At 44.5% G+C, this 24,869-nt stretch overlaps 1 long non-coding RNA gene across 1 annotated transcript; it reads right to left on the bottom strand.

The window, feature by feature from the left end:
• Window positions 1-1,661: 1,661 nt before the first annotated feature.
• LOC140215936 (uncharacterized) lies at window positions 1,662-23,985 on the bottom strand. Its single transcript, XR_011892531.1, has 3 exons — window positions 23,766-23,985; window positions 3,073-5,041; window positions 1,662-1,898 (listed from the first exon to the last, which is right to left on the bottom strand). It is a non-coding gene; the product is annotated as an uncharacterized lncRNA (long non-coding RNA).
• Between the last annotated feature and the right edge of the window lie 884 nt (window positions 23,986-24,869).

Genomic DNA, 24,869 nt, shown 5'->3' with positions numbered 1-24,869 from the left:
AAATGCACATCGACAGTAGCTACTACTGCGATCGCCCCGGACCAACCCATAGAAACACACATTGCGATGGAAGTGTTGAGAGTGCACATTAGGTACTTTGCCCAAGACCTCCGGTGGAACGCACACATAGCTATGGCATGCAATAAAGCCAGTAGAGTGCTATGGAGTCGCAGACGCAACTTACGCAGTGGTACACCTGAAATAAAGATCTTGGCATATAATACCTTGATAGGACCCATTATAGGATATTCAAAAATAGTATGGGACCCACACATGGCAATAAATCGTCGCAAATTAGATCGAGTCCAAGCGTTTAGCTGCTAGATTCATATTTAACAAATATCGCTATTGTCACTCCCTTAGCAAATTGGGCCGGAACGCAAATTTTCCTTCTTTAGAATTTAGGACAGCACTGGACAGATTAAAATTTCACTTCCTCATCATTCATAATAAACTGAAAATTAACGGATCCGGCTTCAAAATATCGCCTAACGCACACTTGCGACATAGACATAGCTTGTATATCGAGCCACCATTAACATGAAATGACCCTTTTAAATATAGCTATTTCCCTAGAGTAATTAAGCAATGCAGCGTGCTCCCCAATTCACTGGTTTCCTCTTCTTCTTTAAGTACATTTCTAGACGAGCTGCAGATTCTTGTTTGTTCAGGCCAAGAAGTTTTCTGATCCGCTAGATCAATAACACCACGCTGTGGTCGCGACGGGTGCAATTTTGCCCGGATTATTACTACTATGAATATATGTGAAAAAGCAGCGCTTCTATTAGTATTATTATCATTATCTTCATTGTTGCGAGTGTTACTCTTCATTGTATTGTTAATATTGACTGTATCTCCATTCCTGTAAAGACGCTTTGGGAGTTAACAGTATCAAAAAACAAACGAAAATTGCAAGAATCAAGCAATCGTTAAAAAAAAATCGACTAAACGCTGCACCAATGATCGCATGTCACTCAAAGCAACTCTCATTGCTAAGGTAATGTCCACCAGAAATTTATTTTTTGCCACTTCTGCGTCGCGTCTTCTGAAAAGCGGCGGCAGGAAATTGATATACGGCACCGACCTACAGACGTGGGTCGACTACCCAGTGAGCCGCTCGAATGCGCAGAGATGATTGTAGCTCACATTTCGCCGCACCATTTTCTGTGTATTGGTGCCGCCATTTTTAAGCTTTTGTGCATTGGTTTTGATACAAAACGATCATCTGCGCGGCGCTATACGAACGTGGCCAGGGTTTTTCCTCAGCTGTTGGCTTCTGGCACTGAGTGCATTTAGTAAGCGTATCACGGGGCCTCCTTTCCGAAGTTCCTGCGCCCGCCGTCCACGCCATCCAGTTTTGTGTACGATACAATTGTATCAAACTCTAAACTGCAAAAAATACACATACATATATACTTCATGCAATGTGTCTTTGTGTCTGGAGAGTCCTGCTCAAGCAGCCAGTTACATTTTAAGTCGTGTTCAAGTTTCAGTGCTCTAATTTGTATTCGGTATCGCTAGATGGTAGACAAAAGACGGCCGTCATTCTGGATATACGGCATGCCGGAGGCGATACTATTTGAACTTATTACAGGTTAACATAGTGGATCGCTCTTGTACTGGCAATGTAATACTACAATCTAAAGTAACGTCTATTGAAGAAGAAGAAAAAAATAAACTTTATTAAAAATAATGGTCCGGCAGTTTGGGATGTGGTGGCCTCAGGCAAAGCCACCCAGCCTCAGGTGGTGGCTCGAAGTCCTTGGACTCGTACGGCATCTTGATGTTTCTTCTTTTAAACAATACAGTACCTGCAGCAAAACTTCATTGAAGAGCGACTTCTTTTTGGAATCATCCAATTTGGCCAAGCATGGAGTTTAAACGAGCCTCTTTGTATTCTGCCGAAACGAAAAGCGGGTAGCGCCAATCAGAATTCCGTGCCAGCAATACATAACATTCATTTATTATCCACAATGACATTTGCTTCCATTTCACCTTAGCGTTCTATTTCATGTCGGTTAAATTCAGGCAGTCATAATGCCGATTAACAATTGCTAGGAGTGTACTTATATCTATTTAAATGAAACCGCAAAAGCTTATTGAGGGTGTGGACTGCATAGCATATTAAACGCCATTACCTCACGAAAGCTTTACAGTGAAAATTGTACTGTATGAGCATGTTTATCTGAAGTCAATTGTTGCCCTGCCTTATCTGCGGGGAATTGCTCTACCATTTTTTGTTTCTAGCTGCGACAGCGTGTGACGACGCTCGCGACGCCCCTTTCTGCTTCACTTTGTAATAGTGTCGTAGTACCGCTCGCTATGAACAGATGTCACCACCACCGTTTAAGCGACGAGGTTTCTCAGTATTGTTTTATCCGACTCTTCAGAAGGGGAGAAGGAGGCGGGAGGAGAGGGGGGGGGGGGGGAGCTCAGCGCACTTTCGCAGATTCGAAATATGTCACGTGGTTAGAGCCAGTGAACCTGATCCCAAATGACGTTCACAGTTCCCCTGCCTCCTCATTCAGCCTCCTCTCTTCAAGACGTTTATCGGGCAGTCTTTTACCTTATCGATGAAAAAGAAGAGAATGCTAAGCTGGGTTTCTTGTGTATCGTTTAACTACGAGTCAACACATAGGTTAGTAAAGACTGCGCCAAAACAGAGTGCGAAGAAATATGAATTACTACACCTTCGGCAACATCTATAAAAATTCTATGACTCAATAACTGCCGCGATACCTAGAAAAGACTGATCTCATCGGCACATTGGCACCATACATAACGCCTTTAAACAAAGTGCAAGAAAAAAAATCGTGGAAGAAAGTTGGCTCTAATAAGATGCCCCTCTGTCACGGTGTAGGTATATTCACCGCTGCAAGTTCTGGAACCTGTGGGTAAGAACTAACTTCCGGCAAAACAATGAAGCGTACGCTCTCTATCGCACGTGCACAAACACACTTTGTAATGGTCTTCCAAGACACTGCACATTAACAAAAGAGGAATTAGAAGCACTGAATATAAAGTCATCATTACGTAAAGTACGTAAATGAAACAACCAAGTTCACACGTCACCCTGGTTAGACGTGGAGTGTCCCAGTAGGTCAGGGCCGGAACGGTGCAGGCGTCGAGTGGGCTGCTGCTGAGGTACCCTAGCTGGATGCCGGGCTGCAAGGCGACTTGGCCAGACGGTGCAGGATCGTAGACCAGGACGGAAGGCCAGGAGAATGGAGGCTGTGGTCTGTGCACCGCTGGATGCCCAACAGACGTGCACCAGCTTTAGACGGTGAACCGTAGACTCAGGAGCACCAGGCATAGGTAGAGGCCTGGACCCATCGCCAGAGAGGCTTCTTCTCCCACCGCTACTGCTACACATGCTGCTGCCTTCTTGTCTGTTCTTATCCTCTCACAGGGATGAGAGAGAGAGAGAGAGCGTGTGTGATTGTAAAGAAGAAGATGTGCTATTTTCTGCAGCCCTTTAGGCAGCATGACTCAGCGCCTTGAGGAAGGAGATGAGGCTCGCCGGAGATTCTCCTTTCTCTTCGTCGACTTCTTCTAGTACCATTGCACGATCATGCTCGTGCCTTCGTCGCCGTCGTTGTCGTCTTCGCCTTTTCTTTGCAATGTAGCACGTGCGCCCCATGTCGCCCTTTCAGATATAAATGCAGAAAGCATCTTTTCTACTCCAAGTAATAGAACAACAGAGCGTTCCTCGCAGCTGCTTTGCAAAAGAGCGTTTTTACGAAACATCGACAAATGCGCATCTCTAAGCAACGCCATTACCATCGGCGAAACCTGTAACGGTAGGCTTCTTCTGAAGAATGCAGAAAACAAGATAACCTATGAAGAAGGAACCGTTAACCCAAAATATTGGTAGAAAACAAAACAAAAAGGGAATCATACTGGAGAGAGCTAAAGCGGCGGCAGGTTACTATCGAGGAATCGTTATTCATCTAACGACGGTCGTTTCTTCCAGCCGGCGGACTGTATTCTATCGGAGGTAAATTCTAGCATCGAAGATTGCACCCACGCATGCATTTTACGAGTATACGGAGAATCCTGTGATGGCTTCATCTCCAAGGGTCTCTCAACAAATCTGTCAGAGAAATGCAGTACTCTTGGCGAAATGGTAGTTAGGTAAGTTAAGGCAGTTTCCTTTCACTCCACATACACTTAGTGAGTTTGGAACAAATACGTTCTCCCTAAACTGTTCTCCTCGGCAACTAAATCACTTGCGACTCCGCCTAGGTTGATCGAGCAGTCAGGCACGCACCAGAATTTTTTTTGTTCGTGGTGAAACTAATTGGAGCTACAAATCATCTTTAGAGAGTAGCGGTATTGGTATTTTATGCGCCTTGCGTGAGATAAGATTGAGAGTTTCTTCCTCCGGCTATGCAGTTTCATTCTCAATCACTTCGAACGTGCTCTGAATTGCGCATTAGTGTGCATAGTTACACAAGCGTTCTATCGTTTGTGTAACCCTCTTTGTTTGTTCGTTTCTTTCTTTCTGTCGATAGGCACTGCCTCAGACTGCTAACAATCAGTTGGAACAGTCAAATTAGCAAGGTAATAGAGTTGTTCTACTTATGCTGGCTGTCGCTTAGAACGCAAATTTTTATTTAACTACTTGAATAGTACGTCATAACCGGTTATTCTAGGCACATAAGTACCTTTAAAAAAAGAAAACAAATTCGCCATGCGAAGAAATGCCAGTCTCGTAGATCGGCGCTAAGTACATCGCCCGAATAACCCTACGGTTGTAAGTGGCGTGTACCAACAGGGAATGTTACTCATATTCATCCCAGTGTTACTCTCCTTCCACTTACCCGCAGAGTAACAATAAAGACAGGCAGTAACGCTTCCAGTTATAGATGAGGCTGTACACGAGGCTTGTGCCTCTGCTTCAGTGACTTCGTTTCCGTAGTTCCTCGCATGCTTTGGCCATGGAAGTGTGGAACCTTGCGGTGTTCGTTTGGCGCCAGGCGCAGTGTCGGAGAATCCGTTTGTAATTTCCGTGCTTCGAAGATCATGCACCTCCTTGTACCTGTACTGGAAAAAAAGGTGGCCGGCTTAAGCCCATAATGTGGAGACGGGCGCTGTCTAGCACTGTGGAGGCTATAGGCGGCAATCGCAAAATCGTGTAGACTGTATCGGCGAGCAGCCGCAATGGGATGCGTGAAACATTTTCTGCGTGCTGCTAAAGGGTTCATGTACACTAGGGCACACATATGACGTAACTAAATACAAGACTAATACTTATTCACACATTGCAAAACTTAGTGTAAAGAACGAAAGGACTGCGCGTGCATCAGCTACGATTGGTCGGTGCCATTGTTGCATTAGAACACCTACTGCTTACCCTAGCGCGCAATGATGCCGCGGGCCTTCCTCTTCTATCCTAAAGACATATGCTTAACTTATTATGCAGTCAGTAGGGGTTCTACGGTCCAATCTTGCAGAGAAAGAAGAAAACTTTATTTAGTCGGATAGTTGTGTTTGGCCGGGTTACATTGCCCTACTCGATGGAAAACAGGTCAAGCCTACTGGCGGCCTCATAGGCGCACTTGAGGATCCGGTCTTAGACGCCGAAGTCCGAGCTGCACAGCAGGGTCTCCCAGTCGTCTGGAAGCAGGATTTCCCCTAACTCTGGAAGTGGGGGAGGGGGGCTTCCTTGATTACCCAGAGTATATGGTTGAGGGTAGCTCTCTCATCGCATGCAATCGGGAGAAAATTGTGATGGAAATATATGAGAGAGAACTACCGGGTTAGGGAAGGAGTTTGTTTGTAGGCTCCTCCAGGTTATTTCCTGCTCTTTATTGAGCTTATGTGGGAGCGGAAACCTCCTTCGTCCGAGGCGGAAGTGTAGGGTCAGATTGTGAAATGAAATTAGGCTATTCATGGCTGTCCCCAGAGAGGAGGTGCTCAGTGCCCGGCTGACTTAACCTCGGGCTACCCATGAGCTGCCTAGTTTTCACGGTTGCCAGAACGTGCCGGTACCCAAATCAATTCCATGTTCCTGTCTGGGGAGGTGATCATACTAAGAATATTATAGAGTGGATTGAGCAATGGGATGCCCCGGGCAAAATTGTGTATGGCAGTCGATCTTGGAGTCACTGAAGATAACATCTGCCTGTGAATTTGTGATGGCGAAAGCGATGGCCGCCTCCTCAGCGATTGCGGATGTGCGTACAAAGATGGAGGCGGAAAGGGCTGTGGTATGTGTACCGCTAATCCTTGCCACTGCGAATGCTCTTTTGGAGCTGTATATTCAGCCGCATCTGCGTAGACGACACCACATTGCTGTTTATATGCCTTATGGATTGCCAGAGCTTTGGCAATCATCCTGCCCTCGTGGTCTATGGGATGCATATTTTGGGGAAGAGGTTTAATGGTGAACCATTTCCTCATTGGTGTGGGTTGGTCTCTTGCTTCATATATTTGCGGTTCTACGTTTTCGTCTAATTTGGCAAGGGTACTTCTGGCTGTTTTAATTTTCGTGAAGCGCGCCATCTGTGCTGGTGATGTGAGCCGCGCAGAGTTTTTCGAGTGTGTTATGAATGCCGAATTGGATAAATTTTTACGTAGACATATAGTGGGGTAGCCCAAACGCCGCTTTGAATGCTTGTCTGATTGGACCCTCAAGCCTCGTCTTTTCTGCAGCATAGAGCTGTAGGTAGGGCAGTGAGTAGGTGAAGTGGCTAAGAACAAAGACAATCTTGCAATCGTGTTCACTCCCGATTTGTAGTGGGCCCGCCGTGTTGCTACCCGAGTCTGTTTACATCCTTTCTGGGCCCTACGTGTCGAAAGCGGGGACGCCAGAACCGAGAAACCGCCAAATTTCTGCACCAACTTGCACATTTGTAAGCCTTATAACTCCTGATGATCACATGTTTGGGTGAGCTGTCTCTAACGCAGCCACCCCCGCTGTGATCGACAAACGTACTGCCTAGCTATGCTGCTCTGATCGCCGGGCGAGCTACTAAATTTAGCTCCGATTACATCATGCGTGGCGCGGCAACGTGCCATCTGTCTACGTCGCTCATGCGTGATCGAGTGATGGCTTCTTTCCTCTAGAAAACCATATTAAAGTAAGGTGCTTGATAGTGCGGTTGACAATATATAAACTACAATAATATTACATGTTTTCGCTACGTGCGGTTTTAGCAAGCGACCCCCTAGCTGCCCGAACTGAAATACGTTTCACGCCAAAATTAATAAAAATATCTCCTTAGCCTTAGCACGTTGATTAGTGTGCAACCACGTTAAATCTAAACACAATAACTACCGTGTTTAGTTTCACCACAGTTACCGACTCACGAAGCTTAGAATGCTTAATATCAAAGAAATAATGCTTCTTGCAATGTAGTTCGGCTCTGTAAGCTATCCCTTTCAAAGTTAACCTCGCATATGAAGTATAAAAGCAGTATGCTTGGTTGTCTGCATTATGAAACGTGCCTAAAAGGGCTACAGGTTGAGAACTAGAGCAAAGAAACACAGAGGAGAAACGTCCAAGCAAATTTAGAGCACTTAAACCTGAGCGCTTGATACGTACTGTCGTTTTCATTTGTCGCAGTCTCTAGCCACCATCCCGTGACTGAAAACTTACTCCATTTGCTTCTTTCTCCCAAGTTGCAGTTCATGCGAACACCAAGCTCAACGCAAACGGCAGGAAACATGCTCTTTGTTGCGACAAGTGAGTCGGGTGCATGAAAACGAATGAACAGCACGTAAATAATTTGAGAGGGCAGCGAAGGCCTAAAAAAAGGCAAGCAAGGAAAGAAAGAACAAACGAAGAAGCCGTTTGGAACAAAATTCCCGAAGGCAGATTTTATTTAATAGCGCATGAAGCATAAAGCAGGGACTGAAAAAGCCATGAAATAAAGAGAGCCAACCAATATTCTACAATGCTACAGACGCACCAGAATACAAAGAGTCGTGTCAGCGTAACCGTATTTCTCTCTCTCAGTCGTTGGCTTCATTCCTTAGCTCAAACACTGAACAAAAAAAGAATAAGAGAATGGCATGCGACGAAAAGCCTAACAAAACACCTTTTGTTTTGTCTGTTCCCCTTGTGGTATATGGTATGGAGGCATGATCATCCATAATTTCCTTGGTCTGGCGAGATTCGCAGTCAATACAGAACCTTATAGGCTGGATAGCAGCGCACTCTGCAAGAAGAGACGCATGAATCTCTGACGACAGTTTAACGACGGCGGCATGCGGACAACAATGCTTGTGATCGTGTATTTGCCACTTCGTTTCGAAGTTTCGTGGCAGTGCTTCGAAAGCAGCGACCTCGGCCGAGCATGGTCATCCACTAGCAGTTTCTTTCTAAACCCCAAGAGAAGCTGCCCTCACGCGACGTCGCATCAACAACACGCGCCCTTTATACTGAACGCTTGCTTAGTAAAGAAACCTTAAAGAAAGAAAATAGACTGGGACCTACAGCGTAGCAAGAGAATCGTCTGACAGCGATAAGAAAAAAAAAGAAAGAAAGAAAATAAATGAGGAAGGGTCAGCCATACAGTCTGTAAAGGCATTCATGTGGCAGTTTTTATCCTCGTGACTTTAACATCGATGAAGTTGTTATTGTTGCGTGATATAGTAGTTATCGGCCTCTTTCCGCGGACCAAGAAGCTAGTGTTCGTGACAAAGTTCGAGACACAGTGTTTGGGAACTTTTGAGAGAATGCATCTCGCCCACTCCGCACTGTGGTTTTGCATCTTAGCCCAAAGTACCATCGAAAAGTTGAGCATCTAAATAAAAAAAAAAAGCGTTTACTCGTCATCGTCGATTACACCAAGTCCAGTAGCTCTGACGGCGGGCTGAAAATGAATAAGCACTGCCATTAAAAAAGAAGAAAAGAAAGGTAAAAAATTTACAAGGAGACCGGACAAGCATACATCTAACCACAAGCACATCTAACCACAAGCATACATCTAAGGAAACATAAAATTCCCTGTTGTAAAAAAAAATGCTGGCCTTGGAAGCATATTGATTTTTTATTGTTGGAGCCGAGGTTGTCTGGCTTTTGTAAATTTTTTTTTTTTTGTCGTTGCGATGGTTCAGTGCAGTCATAAGCGGCTGCTCTAGCATTCCCTAACAAGGTCGTTTGCCGTCCGGCACTACGACCGAAAAGATGAATTGTGATCTTGCGAGAGGCAGAGGCACGTGCATGAAGATGCATGATCCCCCACTTTTGAAGGAGACGCGAAGCAATTGCGCAATGGGTGATAAAAGCAGCGCCACCGTAAAACCCATTCAAAAAATATGGAAATCTCCAAAATAAAATAAAAATGTACAGGAGCTTACATAAAAGGACGGATTCCGAACTTTAGGCTTTAGGCTATATGTTTTATAGTAGAAATACAAATAGCCCTACATTCTTCTACATAAATACTTTTTTTTTCGTTTTTCAACAGAGTTTTTGCACTAGTGAGCCAAATATTGTGCTGCGTGCACGTTAAAAAAGAACTATGCTGCACTGTGACTGAAACTTGCAGTTCGAGTTGTTTATTAAAGAGAAAATGAGACATCCACATTACCAAACGTTACTATTTAGGACGCAGGCAATTCCCATTGCCACATTCAAAGCTGAACAGGGCTCAGGCAGTCTCACTGCGCCTATTGCAAACAGGTACATATCCCACGCCGTACCCCATTGATCAAATATACACAGAGAGGGAGATTAAGATGGACTGCAACGATTGTAATGGCCTCATTGGAATGAGACATATGCTAGCGGGGTGTCCCGCGACTCTCCCCAACCACGTTGAAGAGCGGACACAGTGGTAAAAAAAAGGATTCAAAGCCCATTGTTTCAAGACAAACTAAGGGCCGTCCAGAGGGCCCACGATGCCGCTGAAAGGCTTGGCCTGACAATGGCAACGTGCGAGCCTTGGCTTAAAAAGTCGAGCCTCCGGACCTCATTTGAATAAGTTTTCACACACACACACCCAATCCTAGCAGTTGCTACAAACGAAACCCATATGGGTAGCTCAAAAGAAAACCATCGCAGTTGAAGAAAAAGTCGTACTGGTTCGGGACTCGAACCGCGGACCACCGCCTTTCCGGGGCAGCCGCTCTACCATCTGAGCAAACTAGCCGGCTAGCAGATGGCAGGGCGAAGCCAAACTTGTCAACAACTCGAATCAAAGGCAAGAGTTTGACGTAATAGTTCTGCGAAAACCCGCAAGGGAAAATGAGACATCAACCCCGTCGTAGCAATTACTACAAAGGAAAGCCATACGGGTTCCTCGAAAGAAAAGCCTCGTAGTTGATGAAAAATTCGCCTTGGTCCGGGACTCGAATCGCAGAACTATTACGTCAAGCTCTAGTTCTTATACTTTACAATTCTTTATAAGAGAAAATTTCAGCCAATCCTGATGCATGACATGACATATTATTAGCGAAGGCGACCAGCCATTGGCAAACATAACTTACGAGCGAATAGCTGTGTGAATTCGGCCCCTGATCCCTGGTTAAAACACGTTGGCGGGCTAGTTTGCTGTGCTAGTTCGCTAAGCGCTGTGTCTGTATATCTGTTTCTTTATTCGTCCTCGTCCAGTCGCGCTTATACACTCTACCCTGATCCCTGCAACATAGTAGTCCTTTCAATGAGCAAAACGAGAACAAGGCAAAAGCCGGAGCCAATGTTTCGACAAGTGGACTTGTCTTTTTATAGGCGACTTATGCTTATGAAAACAAACGTTGGTTCCCGCTTTTACCTTCTTCTCGTTTTGCTCATCGTCTTGAATTTGCATCTTCCGCCTTTCCCGCGTTTTCTATACTTCTTTCAATGTTTCTCACTAGCGCAAAACAGCAGTACTGGCAAGCAAGCTTCAAAATGCTTGGAGATACTGAATGAAGTAATATTTTAGAACAAGTTGCTTTGATATTGCTTTTGATTTGCTAAGGTCGGTCGTAAATTTCACGTGTGTACTACAATTATTTATTTATTTATTTATTTATTTGTTCGTTTGTTTGTTTGTTTGTCTGTTTGTTTGTTTCTTTGTTTACTCGTCAATACTGTCAGTTCAATCAAGGACCAGAATCGGAAGGGCATTCCCGTGGGATAATATTTTTATTTATTTATTTATTTATTTTCAAATACTGTTGGCCATCTTGGCCGTAACAGGGTGGGTACAGCTGGTTTGCACATAGCATAAAAAATGTAAACACTTTACAAACGTCAATAGGTCATGAAGCAATGAATGTTGGAAATACAATGCGAAACAAATAATGAAATACAAATAAAATAGTTTGGCTAAGAAATACATGTTTCTAACATTGTGACAGTGATATTGGAAGCAGCATAAAAGAAAGACTATTGTATGTATTTCTAGACTAGTGTGACAATGTTTGCACGGCACCACTAAGATTAAATCTCATAAAAGGTTTTTAACATGCTCCTCAAAGATTTTAATGCTACTGGACTGCAAAACAGACGCCGGCAAACTGTTCCATTCCTTAATCGTTCGCGGAAAAAATGAATAAGCGTACATGTCCAGATATGCTTTTGGAATTGAGAACATGCAATGATTGCTTGATCTGACGTTTCTAGCCTGCCTGGGAGCGAGATAGGGCGTGGTTTCAATATTAAAGTGGCTTTTTGATAACAAAAAAAGAAATTTAAGTCTAGGTAACTTCCCCCGTTGAGCCAGTGGAGGCAAATCAAGCAACCGAAGCATTTCGGAAACAGAGTCAGTACGATAATACCGGGAAAGAATGAACCTTGGAGATTTTCTCTGTATCTTCTCAATGCGGTTTATAATTCCGGATTGCAACGGATCCCAAATGACACTGGCATACTCTAACGTTGGTCTAATGTAAGTTAAATATGCAAGTAGTTTGACGGGTGTCGTTGCTAGCTTTAATTTTCTAATTTTCTAATTTTTGCTAGCTTTAATTTGCTAGCTTTAATGAATGCGTACAGGCAATATACTAATTTCAAAACAAAGATAGCCTGCCGTGGTTGCTCAGTGGGTATGGTTTTGGGCTGCTAAGCACGATGTCACGTGATCTAAACGCGCCACGACAGCTGGATTTCGATGGGGGCGAAATGCGAAAACACCCGTCTGCTTACGCATAGGGGCACGTTAAAAAACCCCTGGTGGTCGAAATTATTTTGGAGTCCCCCGCTACGGCGTGCCTCATTATCAAATTGTGTTTTTGGCACGTAAAAATCCATAAATTAAATTTAAGCAAATATAATTTAACATACATAAAATTCACACAATATAAAACTTGGGACAAGCCACTTAAGTATATGGTAGCGTGTGCTTTTAAAGGGCTACACAGTCAGAAATCTACAAATACCAATGCTTTCGAAAAAAAAAAAAGTACATGCAGAGTACAAACACTAGTTCAAAACATGTAGCTTCTACTGGAAAACTCTGCGGACAACCCTTGCTTAGATAGGGTGAATTATTACTCATTTAGTACCACCTTGAACACGATACCAGTGGGGACAGTAAACAAGAATTTGGCGGGAGAAAAATGCACTCAGAAAAAAATGTAACACTTGCCATTTAGGAATGCAATGTATACAAGTCACGCCCGAGAAACGATATAAAACCTGCTAATGTCGTAGTATGCTTGTGATATTCTCACTCGAGTTATTCCAATTGAGAATAGTCAGAGGGGAAAAAATTCGAATTAAAAAAAGCTCGTCTTAAGTTCTGTTAACTTCAAAAAATGCTCTTAACGCGTCGTTCTAGTTTTGGATTTTAGTTATTCTGAAGTGTCAAACTTTAATTCAATCAATCAATCAAGTTTATTTTCATTCTGTCAAAGATGCAGAAGGAAGTACTGTGACAAAAAGCTGTTTGTCAGAACAACTTGACTAAGTCAGAGCCCCACAGAAAAATTTCGGAGCGGTAACAGCACTACCGTAAAATAAATCAAAATTTGAAACTTGACAGACAGCGTAGTACAATAAGGCACGCACTAAGGTATGGAAATGTAAAGTTAACACAGGAAAGTTAAAGCAGTTTTTACAATCGTCATAAAAATAAATACGAAACAGTTTCTTAGAAAAAAATTAATATCTGAGATGCTATCGAATTACAAGTATCTAGAATAAATACACTGAACATACAAGAAAAGAAAACAGTATAGAAATCAACTTGTTACAAACAGTTACATACAACCAGATGAAACAATTCGATACGATTATGGATTTTATAAATGCGACAAGGTTTGTAATAAAAACAAATGTTAAGTAGTAGAAATCTCAGAGCTATACATCACTGTATATAACTTGAGGATATCCTGATATGAACAATCAAACAAGTTAAAATTGTTAAGGTCATATTGATTCAGAAGGGACGGAAGAGTGCAAGACAAGCGCTCTTTTCCGGAGTTTAATCGCACTTCCCAATTTTCTCCATGACGCGTGGGATAATTTAAATGCCTAATTCTTCAATTGGCCAAAACGCGCCAATTCGTTATGTACTTACGAGTTTCTAATTTGAATATTCTGCTTAACGTATAATTGTATCTCGGGTGCACTTTAACTATTCCTAAACTGCAGAATAAAACATTAGTACATGCCGCAAAATGCGCATTGAAGATATGCCTAATATATTTTTTCTGAACTAAATATATTTGATAAGATTAGTGACCGTCGTTGTACCCCATACTAGTTGGCAATAATTTAAACGAGAGCTAAAGAGCGAGTGATACAACAGAAGCTTGATCCCTTTTGGAAGTAAGTATCGAAGCCGACCAGTTACACCTGTCACCTGAGCTAATTTTTGCAGGACATGTCTTACGTGGTAATCCCAGGTCATATTCGCGGAAAGAAATATGCCGAGACATATAAAATGGCCACCTATTTCAATAGTGTGAGTACTCAATATTATGTCTTCATGAGGTGGAATAATTTTATTTTTTGGTCGGATTATAACAGCTTTTGTTTTATTTTGGTTAATACGCATGACATTTGCTGTGGACCATCTCTCTAACATTTTCATTGTGTGATTAGAAGTTCTTGTAAACTCGTGAATATCATGCCCTGAAATAAAGTATGCTGATATCATCAGCATATATTATGTATTTGGCCTCGCAATTAATATTTACAATGTCATTAAGATAGATGTTAAATAACAGTGGGCCTAGAATCCTGCCCTGAGGCACTCCACACAGCAAAGGTTTCACTACAGAAATAGTCTCTTATGTTAACGACCTGCTGTATGTTTGATAAATAAGAGTCAATAAGCGTTAAGACTTCTGCGTGCATACCATAGCAACGCAATTTCTTTAACAATATTTTATGCTTTACAAAATCAACGGCCTTTGAACAATGAATAAAGATACCAAGAACGAGTGCCCTATTTTCAAGTTGTCTAAAAATGTAATCTTTTTGCTCTAGCAGCTCCAGTTCAACTGATTTATTTTTCCGAAAGCCAAATTGATTAGGTGTAAATTAAATTAAATTTATCAATGAAACTTAAAAATCGAGTGTCCAGAATTTTTTGGAAGGCCTTTGAGAGCACTGGCAAGATAGACAGCCGTCTATAATTTCCAAAGTCATTTCGGTCACCTTTTTTGTAAAGCACGGTCACTTTTGCTATTTACCCGCCGTGGTTGCTCAGTGGCTATGGTGTTGGGCTGCTGAGCGCGAGGTCGCGGGATCGAATCCCGGCCACGGCGGCCACATTTCGATGGGGGCGAAATGCGAAAACACCCGTGTACTTAGATTTAGGTGCACGTTAAAGGACCCCAGGTGGTCGAAATTTCCGGAGTCCTCCACTACGGCGTGCCTCATAATCAGAAAGTGGTTTTGGCACGTAAAACCCCATAATTTAATTTTTTTAACTTTTGCTATTTGCATGTTTAAAGAAAAGACAGAGTTAGTTAAACAAATGGTAAAGATATCTGCTAAAATCGGCGCAATACAATCAGACACGTCTTTGACAGGGCGTACTTGAATTCCGTCAATATCCCAACTGGCGCTATTTTTAATACTTTTTATTGTTGATAAGACTTCGTGGGCGGTAACAGGATGCAAGTACAATGATTGAGTGTTGTGAACACTTTCGTATTCGCACGCATCAGCCGGAGTTCCGGTCGTTATCATATCAGTGAAAAGTTACTAAATGCCGTCAGCCAATTCTGATCCATCCATGTCTTTACCGTTTACTTCCAGTTTTGAAACAGGGGCGGTAAAGTGGTCGCGATGAAGGAGTATGTTTAATCTAGACCACAGTACGTCAGAACAATTGCCAGGAATTCCAAGATACGTGGACTGATAGTGAGTGCTCGCGGATCGCAAGCGTTTTTCAAGTTTGTTGTGATAACACTTGAAGGCCAGCCAGTCCTCCGGTAAACGAGTATGTAGGAATGTTTGGTAAAGTTTATCTCTTGTTTTCATTTGATGGTGCATCTCAGGGGTTATCCATCGTTTTCGTGTTTCACAATTTAAATCTGCGATCTTTTAGGAGGAGGAGGAGGAGGAAAAAACTTTATTCTTGTCCTGTACAAGGTGTTGCCACCCGCCTGGCTAGTCCCATGTTGGGACCGGGAGGTCAAGCCTCCTAGCCCTATCACGGGCGTACTGGACAGCCAGGACTTGAGGGATATCATCTGGAGATCTGATCATTCCTAAAAACCGATTCCGGGAAATGCCAGGGCCGAGCGACCCACACTCCCAGAGCATATGTTCAAGCGTGCATATCTCCTTTTTGCATGCTTTGCATATAATATTCATGTCTGCAATGTCATACCATTCCTTTATTTGTGCAGGGGAATAATAAGACTCTGTTTGTAATTGCCTAAGTGTAACTGCTTGTGCTCTGTTTAGTCTATAGTGAGGGGGTGGAAACTCCCTCCTTCCCATGTAGTAATGTTTTGTAATTTCATTGTATGTAATGAGGGTATCTCTCTGTAAGTTCTCCAATCCAGCAGAATCAAAACCATATGTAGAAGCGGCCCGGTCTGTAAGGTCGCGGGCGACGCTGTTGGCCGATTCATTTGGATTGACAGGAATACCATCAAGTGAACCAAGGTGCGCCGGGAACCAATAAATGAAACGCGTAACATTTGTTTGCCTTTTGTTAATTATTTTCGCAGCCTGTGGGGCAATTTTTCCCCTATTGAAAGCTCTAATAGCTGTTTTCGAGTCGCTATAAATTTCTGTAAATCTATCGTCTGTTAGCGCCAATGCAATGGCAACTTGTTCAGCGACTTCAGGTTTGCTAGTGTAGACCGTGGCGCAGTTGGTGCAATTGCCCTGATGATCCACTACTGCCGCCGCGAACTTAGTTCGATCGTTGTAAGCAGCCGAATCAACAAAGCAGGCTCCTCTGCCCCCTTTATCCATTTTCTTGATTAACGCCCTGGCTCGCGCAACTCTCCTGTTGATGTTATGTTTTGGGTGCATATTCCTGGGTAGCGGTGCGACAATTATGTTGTCTGCGAATTCTTGATTAACTTTAGTGTACTGTGCTGGATCCGTAATCGGGTTGATCATAATCTTGTCCAGGATTGATCTTCCCGTGCTGGTTGTAGATAGTCTCGCTATTTGTGATGTTTCTTGAGCCTCCGCGATCTCCATGGTCGTGTTGTGTGTTCCTAACTTGAGCAATTTTGCAGTGCTGGTTCGAATTGGGAGCCCCAATGCGCTTTTAACAACTTTCTTGATCGCTGAGTCAAGCTTCTTGAGTTGAACCTGCGTCCAGTTGTACATGGCAGCGGCGTATGAAATATGACAGAGCACGAAAGAGTTGATTAACCTGATGAGGTTATCTTCTTTCATGCCCTTGTGTCTTCCTGCCAGGCGTCTGATCATCCTGCACGCGTTATCCGTTTTAAGGGTGATTTTCTTGACCTCCGTATGGTTTCCACCGTTTGCGTCAATGAAAAAGCCTAGTACCCTGATCACGTTGACTCTGGGTATATTGGCACCATTTTCCGTATGTAGGTGTATGTTGCTTTCCGATAGAGGTTTCCAGCCCTTAGGCCTGCCCCCTTTTTCACGTCTATAAAGTAGCAACTCCGATTTATGTGGGGAGCACCTGAGTCCAGTGGGTCTCAGGTATTCTTCCAACGAACAGCCCTGCTGCTGACGCGTGGCCTGCACTCCCGAGGCTACATGCTCCTACTGAGCGAAATCAGACGTCTACAGCAAGGGACACTTCGACTGTTCCTGAAAAACTGACGGACCAAGATCAACAAATTGTTGTCATGATCAGCTCTCTGGTGAGTGCTATTCGTGTTCTTCTGGACAAGATACAGACACCAACAGCTCGAAGTGCGTTGCAAGTGCTGGATGCCATCAATCCAGTTCTAGCGAGCCTTCAGAAGTCCAGTGCTTGAGAACTTCTACAGCAGAACCATGGCTCATCGACAGCAACAGCGATCGTTCCGGGATGATGTGAGAAGTGCCTCCATATTCCAATGGAATGCGAGAAGCCTAAGGTCACGTATTTCGGATTTTCGACAGTTCGTGTTTGACTACCACTTTCCTATACTGGTGATCTGTGAACCGAACTTATCAGCCTCCATAAGACTATCAGGATATGAACCTTTTGTTTCAACAACGTGTGCCCGTAGTAGTAAGGTTCTGGTTTATATTCGCAAGGACCTAACGTATTTTTCGCAACCCGTAGCGCCACACGACGGTAACCAATACGTCTGTGTTAGTGTGAAAAAGAAGAGGCTGTCTTTTACTATTATTGGCGTCTACCTATCCCCAACAAGTCAGTTTGACAGCAAAAGACTAGAAGATATTATGGCTACTACTCCCGGTCCTTGGATAATAACAGGGGACTTCAACGCTCACCACCATATATGGGGAAACTCCAGAATAAATTCGAGGGGCAGGTCACTAATATCCTTTGCATCAGGCCACAACCTGTGTCTTCTATATGACGGAAGTCCGACATTTCTGCGAGAAACAACGTACAGTAGCTGCCTTGACTTGACTTTGGTGTCACGTTGCCTGACTTCGAGCGTGCAGTGGTTCACTGATATTGAAACCCATGGAAGTGATCATATTCCGACCTATGTGAGAATTAATGGTCTAGACGCCGCATTACCGGATGTATCTCGTCAAATCGATTGGACAGTCTTTCAAGATCGAGTAAAAGACACCTGCAAGAAACATATCGCACGCAGATTAGAAGACATAATTGCAGACGCGATGCAAGATTGCACGCGTTGCTGCACACATTCGAAAAAGCGTACAGAGAATGACATTGAATTGGAAAGGCTTCGTACAATACGCCGCCGTGCTGAAAGGAGGTACAGCCGGCGCACAAAGTCAATTCTTGACCTCAGAGAAGCTCGGCGCATGCAAAAGAAGATAAGACGCCGAATGGATAAGCTAGCGGATCAAAGATGGAAATGCTTTTGCGAGTCACTGAACCCCCGCAAGCCATTGTCCCGTGTGTGGCGTACCCTACGGGGTCTTTGCTCAAGACCCCAGCAACGACACCCTTTTAACGCCCTCGCTCTCTATCAAAACCGCCGCGAGATAGACGTTGCAGAGGAATTTTGCGCGCAAATCGCCGGCGGCACAGTTTTAGTCCCTGACATGGCTTTAAGCGACATCCCCGGTCCACGAGATACCAGCATGGAGGCTCCATTCTCTATGGAAGAATTAGAAGCTGCTATGGCGCTCTGTAGGTGTTCGTCTTCACCAGGGCCCGATGGCATAACATATACTGCTTTGCGCCACCTAGGCCGAGAAGCACGAAGAGAACTCCTCAGCCTTTTTAATAGTTCATGGCAAGATGGTGTCGTCCCACAGGAGTGGAAACGCAGCCGCCTGGTACCGCTACTAAAAGCAGGAAAGTCGCCGCTCGAACTGGCATCGTATCGGCCTATAGCACTTGCAAGCTGCGTCGGGAAACTCATGGAACGCATGATCCTCATGCGTCTCGAATGGTACCTAGAACACCACAAGATTTACCCTGATTCTATGGCGGGATTTCGACGAGGCCGTTCATCGATTGACAGCGTCATCGATTTAGTGTCATCTGTAGAACAGCAAAAATCTTGGAAACGATTATCAGTAGCGCTCTTTCTGGACGTGAACGGCGCTTACGACAACGTTTCCCATCAACCCATTCTAGACGCACTTTTGACAATTGAACTAGGAGGGCGAGTATATCGATGGATCAGAAACTACTTGACACAAAGGTCCATGTTCGTACGTACGGAAGATGGTCCCACTACCGACCACTACACATGCCGAGGAGTTCCCCAAGGTGGGGTTCTAAGCCCTATTCTTTTCAACCTCGCGCTTCTTGGGCTGGCCGAATCCCTACCGGAAACAGTGAGTGTCTCAATCTACGCCGACGACATCTGCATCTGGTCATCAGTGGTCACTCGTCTGCAGGTTCGCGCAAGGCTACAGAAAGCAGCAACACAGGCATGTCACTATCTTCACACACAAGGCCTTACCATCTCTACAGAAAAATGTGCGTTAGTCGCTTTCACACGAAAACCAATGTCTCATTATCCAGTGTGCATTAATGGCCAGCCTATCTCCTACAAGAAAAATCATCGGTTTTTGGGTGTCATTGTGGACCGGGACCTCTCTTGGAGCCCTCATGTTGCCCACTTGAAGAAGAAGCTCACATCTATTGTTCATGTCTTCAAGTTTATCGCCGGGAAAACATGGGGATCCTCAGTGGGCTCCATGCTACAGTTATATCGAGCACTTTTCATCGGATTGCTACGTTACAGTTCTCCCGTGCTTGCTAAAACATGCAAGTCAAATCTTCGAGAACTACAGAGCGTGCAAGCACAGGCACTACGTGTTTGCCTAGGACTTCCGCGGAGCGCCTCAACAGCAGGAACCATTATGATGGCTCGAGACCATCCGATCGCGACTTACATTAGCATCGACACGCTTAGGGCCCATGTTCGTCATGTTTCACGCATGCAATCAAGCTCTCTTGCCTGCCTGCCAGAACGACGACCACAGGCGTCCTTCTCCAACGAGGTCAGCATCCATCGTGCCTGTCTACCATCGGGCTTCACACCCTCAGCACGTTCAACCTCAGCTTTGTGGTGTTTAGAACAACCTCAAGTGCGTCTCACGGTTCCAGGGATAAGGAAGAAGACCGACCTGCCTACCTTGGCCCTGAAGCAAGCAGCTCTGGATTGTTTGAACACTTTCTACTTTGACCGAGTCCACATATATACGGATGGCTCTTCCACTCAGACCAGCTCCACCGGCGCAGTGGTTATACCATCACGATCAATTAGCGTCCGATACAAGATTTCTCATATGACAACATCGACCGCATCGGAGCTTGTTGCCCTCCGAGGTGCCGTTGATTACATTAACAACCAACCCGCTAATCGGTGGGCAATATTCTGCGGTTCGAAGGCGGCCTTACAATGTCTTCTGTCATCTCTTCGTCGCGGGTCGTGTGAACAACTAGTAAAAAATGCACCATCGTATGATAGCGAAAGGACACGACGTCGTGTTTCAGTGGCTGCCTGGCCACTGCGGTATCTCCGGCAACGACCTCGCTGATGAAGCTGCTAGGAAAGCACACGAAGGAGCAACCCTTGTTTCTGTACCTTTATCGCGGACCGACGCAGCCCAACACCTAAGCAAGGTAGCACACCGTATGACATTAGAGAAGTGGCACACACCTGAATTCACCCAAGAACGATTGCATTCCCTCGACCCCTCTATGCAACTGCGGCTGTTACCAGGGCTTCTGCGAAATGAAGAAACAATGCTGTGCCGCTTACGCTTGGGCGTCGCATTCACCAATGCATATACGGTTTTGATTGGAATGACTGATAGCGCCAACTGTAATGCCTGCGGAGCCGAGGAAACTATAGAACATCTACTGTGCTACTGCCCATCTTTTCAAAACGAAAGACATGACCTCTGCACAGCTCTCAATCAGCTAGATAGAACACCGTTCACCTTGAAGAAGATCTTGGGACCATGGCCTCGCATATCGCAGCTACAAAAGGCCACAAAAGCTCTGCTGCGATATTTGAAGGCTACTGGATTGAGTCAGCGTCTGTGATCCGCACTGAGTGACCGAACGATATACCCAGTAGACTTTCTCTTCTTCTTTTAATCTTTCCATCCCCTTTTCCCTTTTCCCAGTGTAGGGTAGCCAACCGGGCTCAATCCTGGTTAACCTCCCTACCTTTCCTTTATCATTTGCTCTCTCTCTCTCTCCACCGTCTTGATCGCTTCAGTCAGTGCGTCCTGTATCTGCCCTTCACTGCCACCAGCACACCATACAGTCAGATCATCAGCATAAATGGTATGGTCAATGCCCTTAATGTTGCCCAGCTTTCTGGACAGACCAATCATGCACAGGTTGAAAAGGACGGGAGAGATCACCGATCCTTGAGGGGTTCCTCGATCTCCGAGCTGAACCACTTCCGAGTTTGTGTCTCCGACCTTTATCATCGCCGTGCGTGCTTCAAGAAAGGATTTGATGTGTTTAAACATCCTCAACCCGAGTCCAATGTCTTCTATTGTTTTGAGGATGTACTCATGCTTGATGCTGTCAAACGCTTTTTCCAAGTCTAATCCCAGTATGGCCTTAGTATTTCTGGAATATCCGTCGAGTATGTGGTGTTTAATTTGCTTCATGGCATCCTGCGTGGAAAGTGCGGACCTAAAACCAAGCATGTTGTGGGTGTATATATTATTATCCTCTAAGTGGTCCTTTAGCCTGTTAAGGATTCCGTGTTCAGCGACCTTCCCCACGCATGATGTAAGTGATATTGGCCTTAAGTTGTCCAAGCTTGGAGGTTTACCCGGTTTCGGTATTAGTATAACTTGTGAAGTTTTCCATTCTTCTGGCACTTCGCCTGAGATCCATGCTTCATTGATGAAGTCTGTCAGCGATTCAATTGACGGCTCATCGAGATTGCAAAGTGATCTGTTTGTTACTCCATCAGGACCGGGGGCTGAGTTTCGATTTAGTTCACTTAACACCCTCCGGATTTCGGATGTGCTGAAGGGTTGGGCGCGTTCAGGTTGAGCGGCTCCCCTGTATTCTGATTGAAGTGGCTGGTCCTGCTCATTTCTAACTGGTAGGTATTTGTCAATTAGTTGTTTGGTTACTGTTTCAATGGGCTGATCCTTAAGGGCTATGTGTATAGCTCGGGCAAGGCTGTGTCTCTGGTTGGATTTAGTGCCTTTTTCATCCAGCAGATGCTTGATCAAGTTCTACGCCTTGCCGTTCCTTATTTGCCCATCTATTGACTCACAAAACTCGTCCCACTGTTGCTGGCAGAGGGTGTTACAGTATTGTTCGATTTGTTTATTAAGTTCTGCGATTCTTTTTCTCAGTCTACGATTTAGTCTTTGGGCCCGCCACCTTCGGGTTATGGCTTCCTTGGCTTCTATTAAGTGGGCAAGTTTTGAGTCCATTGCCTCTACATTAGTGTCTGTAACAATTCTTTTGGACGCTGTTTTAATGTCCCTTCTGATGCCCTCACACCAGTCTCTGAGATTGAGTTTGGTGGTTTCTTTTCCGCTTTGGGCTCTTAACTTACGAAAAAGGTCCCAATCTACGACCTCGAATTCTCGAGTTCGGCCTTTCTCTACTTCCAGTTTGACTTCTATTACGTAATGATCGCTGCCAAAATTCATGTTTGTGTTAGTCCATGAAACATGCTCTGTGTTCTTAATGAACGTAAGGTCAGGTGTGGTATCTCTGCAGGCAGAATTGCCAACCCTTGTAGGATGTGCCTTATCCGTGATTAAGACCAGGTCTAGCTCATCCGCGTGGTTCCACAGATTCCTGCCCTTGGCATTCGTCGTAACGTAGCCCCATAGCTCGTGGGCTGCATTGAAGTCTCCTAATATAATCAGAGGTCTACTTCCAGCTAGATTAGTAGCCTTTTCGAATAATCTCTTGAAGTGTTGTTTCTGGTGTTTCGGATTGCTGTAGATGTTGAGTACGAATAAGCTATTGTTCCTTTGATTTTTGTGTGAAGTTGGTACTACAACCTCAACCATGAGGTACTCTAGGTTTTTGTCTACGATGCCTAATTCATGTGGGATGTGTGTAAGCTGCTTATTTACAAGCACGTACAGGCCCCTACCGAAGGTTTGACACTCTATGGCTCTGTATCCAGTGAGTGTGACATATCCATATCCTGTCTCTTGAAGTGCGATAATATCCGGTTTAGACTGAAGTGACCTAAGGAATTGCTGGATGATGTTACGTTTGTTATTGTACCCCCCGCAATTCCACTGCCATATTCGAAATTCCTTCTTATTATGAGCCATATTGTATATTCATCTCCCCCACCTGGGGAGTTAGTGTAGCTCTGAGGAATGACGACCCGCATTGTTCCCTTACGTCCATTGACATAGTCATCATTTCCAGGGTTTTGATTCTTTCGCCAAAAGCCTTCAGTCCCTCCTTAGGGTCATTCAGTGCCGTCTGTATTTGGCCTACATTCATTGTTAACTGTGAGACACTGTCCATAAGCATCTGCATGTTGTCTTTGATAGACGCCAGCGCTTGTTTGACTTCCTCCATCTGTGTTTCAGTGTTCTTGAGCTTACTTTCAACAGCCGTACGCTTGGCTGACATGGGTCCCTCACCAGCAGGCGCGGGGACTGGGGCTTCCTTGCGTGTATTAGTGCTATCTTTGTTTTCTGCTTGTTTAGCCTCGCTTAAGAGTTTCCTTATTGCCGTCATCTCTCTAATCATGTTCTGATTCATTTCCTTTAGTTCTGCATTCTCTTTCTTGAGTCTTTCTATTTCACGATCCTTACTTTGCTCTGGGGGTGGGTCACAAAGCACGGCACTTACCGGATCGGTACGCGCGTCGTCGGCCCAGATAAGTCTTGTCTTATTGGTGTCCCGGTGAGGAGGCGTCTTGTCCGCTATGGCTGTTCCCTTGACTTTGTCGGCCCACGTGGATCCGTTGCTTCCTTCCCCGGGTTTCAATGCAGCCTGTTGACTCCGATCTCTTGATCCGGATGGCGCCCTGGAATGGGATCTGGATCTGGGTCGGGATCTGGACACGCTTCTTCCCCTGGAGCGGGTAATTCAAATGATATAATCGCTTGAAAATTACAGTAAGTTTATCGTAAGCATTGTTTGCGTCTACAGATTTTCTTAAATCGCCCCAGTCTGCCTGCAATAGTCTGTTATGAAATACACTGAGCGTCACAGCTGTAATTAAATGAAACTTAATTATTCGAGGCTTTCCTATATCTTGTGTCAATAGCTTCGCACGTAAGGATATTGGAAGATGGTCGCTGATACAGCACGACAAAACACCTGACCTAATATTCATCTCAGACAAATTTGTGATAAAAAGATCTAGGACTGACTCGCATTCAAGTGCCACTCTCGCGGGTATGTTAATTGTGTTTATGAAACCATCATACAGTATGATAGCATTAAAGTCACGGCTAACAGAGCTTGTAGAACTAACAATAATATTGAAGTCTCCCCAGCAATTGTAGTATATTTATTTTCTGCCATAAACGACATGAATTGATCATAAAAACCAAGAAGCGTTGCAATATCGCCATTTGGTGGTCGATAACAAAGTCGCCAGTTAGTGCTCGATAACAAACTGAAAACACGATATTGTTCGCACGTACACGAAGCATTTCATAATCACGGGTTGTCTGGGTAAAGTAACCCGACAGCTGACATTCAACGTTTTCGCAAACCCACAAAGCAACGGCCCCACCACGGCCATGCATGCGATCTAAATAAATTGCCCAGTAATTCGGCAGTCTAAAGACGTCGCATTCATTAGCGCTCCAAGTTTCAGTCAGCATTATGGCGGAGTATTGGAATGGAAATTCAGCGAAAAACTCTCCTAGCCACGATAACTTATTTCTAATCGAACTCACATTTAGGTGCACACATCTACATGAATTAGAAGGTAGCCGACAT

This window comes from Dermacentor andersoni, chromosome 2 (genome assembly GCF_023375885.2).
Source record: "Dermacentor andersoni chromosome 2, qqDerAnde1_hic_scaffold, whole genome shotgun sequence".
Lineage (NCBI taxonomy): Eukaryota > Metazoa > Arthropoda > Arachnida > Ixodida > Ixodidae > Dermacentor > Dermacentor andersoni.
Note: the sequence above shows the minus strand (reverse complement) of the source record. Positions and strands in the feature narration are given on the sequence as shown.